Raw genomic sequence first — 6,419 nt, 5'->3', positions numbered from 1 at the left:
TTGGCTCAATGTACTAGACCGGACATCTCATTCGCTGTGAACTTGTTAGCTAGATATAGCTCTGCGCCAACACGCCGCCACTGGAATGGCATAAAAGACATTTTCCGCTACCTTAGAGCTACGACGGATATGGGCTTATTCTATTCCTATGCATCAAGGAATGGATCGAACCCCCTCGATCCTCGGAACGATGCCCGCCTTGTTGGATATGCTGACGCAGGGTATCTATCAGACCCGCACAAGGCGCGTTCTCAAACTGGTTACGTCTTTACCATTGGGAATATAGCAATATCTTGGAGGTCAACGAAACAGACCCTTGTTGCTACCTCTTCGAATCATGCTGAGATTATAGCCCTTTACGAAGCAGTTCGTGAATGTATATGGCTGAGAGCAGTTTCCAAACATATTCGAAGTACGTGTGGGCTGAATTCCACCACTGATGAACCAACGATTATCTATGAGGATAATGCCGCTTGCATCGAGCAGATGAAGACGGGTTTCATCAAAGGAGACAACACCAAGCATATTGCACCGAAGTTCTTCTTCAATCAACAGCAACAAGAGCATCAGATGATTGAAGTCAAGCAGATCCGATCTCAAGACAACCATGCAGACCTCTTTACCAAGTCACTACCAAAGTCCACGTTCTTGATTCATGTTCGAGGTATTGGTTTGCGTAGATTGGCTGATTTACCTAGTATGTAATCTTCAGGGGGAGTCGACATCAGGGGGAGTATCCCGAAGCATACTCACTTGACCATCGTGTACTCTTTTGTCCTTCGTCCAGGGTTATTTTGTCCCACTGGGTTTTGTTACCTGGCAAGGTTTTAATGAGGCACATCTTGGCATGGTCACCCTACTCATACTACATCCTGAAGATGTGTTGATCTGATATATATGCATTTGCTCATCTTTTCCCTTCGACCACGGGTTTTTCCCATTGGGTTTACCGGGCAAGGTTTTGGTGTAGCAACTCTAATGCACCCCGCTCCCATTGACATACTATTTGCCTATGATCCAGAAGATATGACTTCACCTACTTTCGAGGTTCTGATGTAACTACTCCACACTCAAGCGCGTTGCACTCTTTTTCCTTCGACCAAGGTTGTTTTTGTTCCCACAGGGTTTTTATTACTTGGCAAGGTTTTAACGAGGCAACTTAGAAGCGCATAGCAGAGACAACACTAATGACATGGAATATCCAAGGGGGAGTGTTGTAAATATATTGTTATATGTGGCTATCCCTGTAATTAGTTGTAGGGGCATACTAGTAAATATACAAAACCTAGTAAACCCTACTTCTATATAAGGATATTTATAACATGAATAAGATAGACTGATCATATTCTCTCTGCCTCCTCTCTTCCACAAACCCTAATTTTCACATACTTTTACAACACAAATCTAAATATATAATTTTAAATAAAGGCTTTTTTACTCAAATATCACTTAGACTACAGAGAGTGTATTCCTGCAACACCTAATTTTTTTTTCTTGCCAATTTATCATCTAAAATTATCAATATATACCAATGTGGCACTTGTCATCCATATTTTTGTTAAATCATCAACTTTTTTCTCAAACTTCCTTGTTTGCCCTTAAGTATAATTAAATATTATTTTTATAAATTCGTTAAAATAGCTCGGGTCTCAGAAAAAATCACCGAAAAATCATACGGACTTATCTCAATGAGTACTAATTCGCTAAGGGATCAAAATATTATTTTTGACTTCTAAACTATTTTTGACAATCACAACTTCTTAAAATAAATTATTAAAATCTCAAAATAAATCTCAAATAAAATTTAAAAAATTTACGGAGTCTCACATCGGGGGTGAGGGTGGATTGGCTGGATTTGATTTTTTGTTTTTTTGTTTTTTTTTTTTTAAGTTTAGAGTTTTACTTGAATTTTAATAATGTGAAGCAGTTTTAAAGTTATTTCTTGATTTGTTTTTCTAGATTGTCATCAGTAATTACATAGAATGTAGTGGCCTTGACAAGTATGTAAAGCTGACAGTGTCACTGACATATCTTCATCACCGTCGACGTCGATATTCTGCCTCCAATAAGCTCTTTCTGGTTGGATTGCTATATCCTGCTCATACACAAGCTGGATTCCAAACTCCTTTATTTTGGAACCTTCAATTAATGAAACAAGTAATTTGTCCCCAGCTTCCAATTCATCATCTCCAAACCTCCATCGGCTTAGCCATAGACATGTACCATCAGTATGCTCTTCGGAACAAGCCCATGTGATTGGAGAGTAGGTCCACGTAAGACCCTTGCTATCATTACTGACTTGAAGATATACATATTCTTTTCCTGGCGGTGAATAAACAAGACATACATTTAAGCCTCGGATCTTGAGATTATGGGGGTGTGAAGGTAGAGTAATAGACAACTCAGAGTCACCCTTTCTCCTGTACATGTACCATTCTGGGATGTTGTGTCCAGGAAGGGAAATGCTAAATATGCCAGGTTCATACACTCCCTGCAGTTTCATGCACATCACTTATTTTATAATAAGCTATAAAAATCATACTAATAACAACTTGAGAGAGAGAGAACCTGGAGGGGACCCTTCATGGTTGTAAATGTGGGAAAGTTGAACATTAAGACCTCATCAGTGCTCCCAATGGATTCCAAATTGAACAAGCCCATATCTTTGATCATTTTTATGTCAACACTTCTCAACGGTTTTATATTGAACCTGCTTTGAACTTCAACTAATCGCTTGCATCCCAAAATATCAATAAATAATCGAAGCACCTTTGGTAAATTGCCTATTATTTTCAATGATGTGCAAGAGTTTGCTTTCAATTTCACTAAACTTGGTGGGAGGTCTGGAATCATTATGAGGGTTGTGCAATTGTTTACCACAAGACTCTGGAGCATAATAAGATCCTTAATGTTTTCTGGTAGTCTCATCATTGGGTTTCCACTTAGATCCAAATGCTTCAACGAGGACAGACCACAAATATGACTGGGAATCTCTGATAGATTACAGTAATCGAGTCTTAACCTTCCCAAAAAATGTGGAAAATTTGACAATGAGAAATTGCTGAGCTCAAGACTTTTTCTTGGTGATACCACAGACCAGACTGATAGCCATGACTTACTCAAAAACAGAGGAACTATCTTCATATCAGTAGATGTACATTGTGGCTGATTTCTAGCAGTTGTATTGACTTGAAAGCTGAGCTTTGAGCAACCAGAGAGAATAAGCTCCTTAAGAGATTCCAACATGGCAATACTTCTTGGAAGTTTTATGAGATTTTTGCAGCCTTTAAGATTCAAGGACACAAGTTTCTTTAGCTTTCCAATGGATTCATCAACCTCAGCCAAATTTATACAATATTTAAGAATTAATCTCTCAAGCCTAGGCAGGCCTGACAAGTTAGAGGTTGTGATAAGGCTGTGTGAATGACTGAGATTAAGGATCTTCAGACTTGGAAGAAACTGTTTAAAAGAGAAATAATTAGTATAATTAGAGAGAGAGAGAGAGAGAGAGAGAGAGAGAGAGAGAGAAGAGTTAGAATTAGTACCCTGGTTCCCTTCCAGACGTGTTCCAGGCAGCTATTCTGCAACTCAAGACCAACTAGTTTTTCCAAATTAAAATTGGCTGGTACTGATTTTGAATGGAATCCTTGCCACGACAACCATACTAAATGTTTTGGAAAATCTTCATAGCTTCCACTGATTTTTACATTATTGAGTAGGAGAATTTCAAGATTGTGCATCCTTCTAAATGCCTCTGTACTGAAGTCCACCTCATTTGAAGCAAGACTTGAATTGATTGAGAAAAAGTTAATTGGGTTCCAGGAGAAGAAATCAAGCTTGCGTCGCTTGGAAGAATTTTCACCAGAATCTTCAACATGGCATCGTTTTTTGTTACTTCTACCAATTATTGACTCAGTAGACTCATCTTCCATCAACAAAGGAACATTGAGCATGAAGCCCTTAATAGTGTCAGTACCCTGCCAACACATGAGAACGTTGGGGTTGTAACAAGTTATAAAAAATGCATAACACAAAAACCAATAGACACACATGAGGAGTATATATGTTTCTTACAGTTAACTTTCTCAAAAATATTAGACGCTTCTATATGATGCCACACCCTACTACGTTTTCCAGGGTCAAGTGATTCCTTGCGAATAATTCCCCTTCCCATATCTCTAAGTAATTGATGCATGACCAACTTATTCTCGAAATTAATTTTCACTAGACATCTGTCAACTAAATTTTCAATTCCACTCGTTGTGTTAAATCCTAAGCTGTCCAGTATTGTAATTGTATAATCCTTCTTCCTTCCTATGAAGAAACAAGCTATGTGAAGGAATAACTCTTTGTCATGATCATCTTGTAGAGAATCATAGCTTATTCTAATAACTTTTTGAATTTCTCCATGAGGAATCACTTCTAACTTCTTCAATTGATCTTCCCAGACATCTGCACCTTTTCCAGATAGAGAAGATCCTAGAACTTCAAGAGCTAATGGAAGCCCATCACAGTGTTGTACTACAGATCTTGAAAGCTCCATGTAGCCTTCAATAGGATGGTTTTGTCTGAAGGCATGCCAACTGAAAAGCTCAAGTGATTGACAATCATACAATCCTTGAACCTTAAACATTTTGCAAGTTTCACTAGAATTTAACAAATTTTCACGTCTAGTTGTGATGATAATTTTACTTCCTGGATGCAGCCAGTTCCGCATTCGAAGAATTGCATTGAATTGGTCCGAGTGGTCTACATCATCAACAACAATAAGAAGTCTTTTGCCATATACAGCAGATTCGATCATTCTCATTCCTTCATCTGTGCTGTATATTTCCCTTGCTTTCCCCTTTTGGATATCTGAAAGAAGTTGTCTTTGCAAGCAAATCAAATCACTGGGTTTTCCTGACCTTTCTCTATTTAAATCTGCAAGAAAGCTGCTGCCTTGAAATCTATTGAAGTTTTGGTTATAAGCAGCTTTGGCAATGGTGGTCTTGCCAATTCCGCCCATCCCACAGATCACAGCTACACCAACATCATTCGATCCATCTTTCAACCACATGTTTATGCCTTTCACACGATCATCCATTCCGACCACAAAGGGAGCAACATATAATGCTTTGTGAGCCAGTTTATTTCCAACCTCCTCAACAAGATCTTCGATAAACTTCCCCTCGTACCTATAAATATATTACTGATATCAACATATATGAAATAAATAAATTTTTCTTGGCCCAAAAAAAAAAAAATAAAAATAAATTTTTATTTTCTATATAGAAGGGTGCAACAACTGATGATAATATGAAGTTGAACAATTGATGATAATTAATTTTATCTTTAATAAGATATGAACAAATGAATCTTAAATTTAAATGTGCCAAGGTACATGAATTTCATAAAGAAGATTGAACAAAAATCCAACATTTATAATAAAAAGATGCCAACTTTAAAATGATTACCCATCTCCTAGAACCATCCCACCCAGATCTGCAACACTTCTAAGAGCTCTTTTCCAGTCTTCCACCTTGTCCATCTCCGCCTTGAAGCGCTGTTCATGTCTACCAAATGCTTCTGCAAAACTCCCACTCTGCTTCCGGACATAGATGGATCGACATGGTAGAAGACTGGCACAACCATGTGGCCATCAGTTGTTGTGCGTTTCATGATCATGGCAAGTTCATCCAAGCACCATGTTGAGGAAGCGTAGTCCTTGGAAAAGACAATAATGGAAACTCGTGACTCTTGTATGGCTTTCTGCAGCTCAGCCCTGATTTCTGCTCCTCTTTCAATTTCATCATCATCTCTAAAGGTGTGGAATCCTGCCCACTCCAAAGCTCTGTAGAGAAAATCAGTAAAACCCTTGCGTGTGTCTTTGCCTCTGAAACTCAAGAAGACATCATAGCTACACCTGTTTGAGGAGGAAGAAGCGCCCTGTGGGATTCTAGCAGCAGCCATTGAGAAGAAGAAGAGACCTGGGTATTATATGCAAATGGAGAGATGAGAATGGATGGATGATCAAAGTCAGCCACCTACCAAGAATGACGTCTATAGAATAATTAAAGTCAATGGCATCATTAGCACACACGTCTGAATTTGTCTCAAATCTAAATATATAATTTTTAATAAATGGATGAAACCAAAAGCATATGAAATCAGCAATTTAACAGATTTACAACAGTTTATGAATCTGAATAACTGTCATCCTTGAAAGAAGTTTTGGTGAGGGAAAGAGGAAGTTAGCATCATTGGCAAATGGGTATCTGGATAAACGGATTGGGACACATGATTCAATATGGCATTGGAGTTTAAAGGACTAGCTTATCTCCATGAAGATTGCAATTCAAATATCGTGATGACCGCAAGCTGTTCGATGAAATTCCCAACTGGACCATCCTGGTGGTGGCTTCCTGTTCTTGGCATCC

The 6,419-nt window shown here is 38.4% G+C and overlaps 1 pseudogene across 1 annotated transcript; it reads right to left on the bottom strand.

The window, feature by feature from the left end:
- Positions 1-1,966: 1,966 nt before the first annotated feature.
- On the bottom strand, positions 1,967-5,952 carry LOC147285954 (disease resistance protein RPV1-like; annotated as a pseudogene). The gene is made up of 6 exons (XR_015121667.1): positions 5,457-5,952; positions 4,082-5,177; positions 3,546-3,977; positions 3,190-3,459; positions 2,569-3,138; positions 1,967-2,491 (listed from the first exon to the last, which is right to left on the bottom strand). The product of XR_015121667.1 is annotated as a disease resistance protein RPV1-like (transcript).
- Between the last annotated feature and the right edge of the window lie 467 nt (positions 5,953-6,419).

The sequence above is a fragment of the Dryas octopetala genome, chromosome 4, assembly GCF_963921425.1.
Source record: "Dryas octopetala chromosome 4, drDryOcto1.1, whole genome shotgun sequence".
Taxonomy (NCBI): Eukaryota; Viridiplantae; Streptophyta; class Magnoliopsida; order Rosales; family Rosaceae; genus Dryas; species Dryas octopetala.
This window is presented reverse-complemented; position numbering and strand designations above follow the sequence as displayed.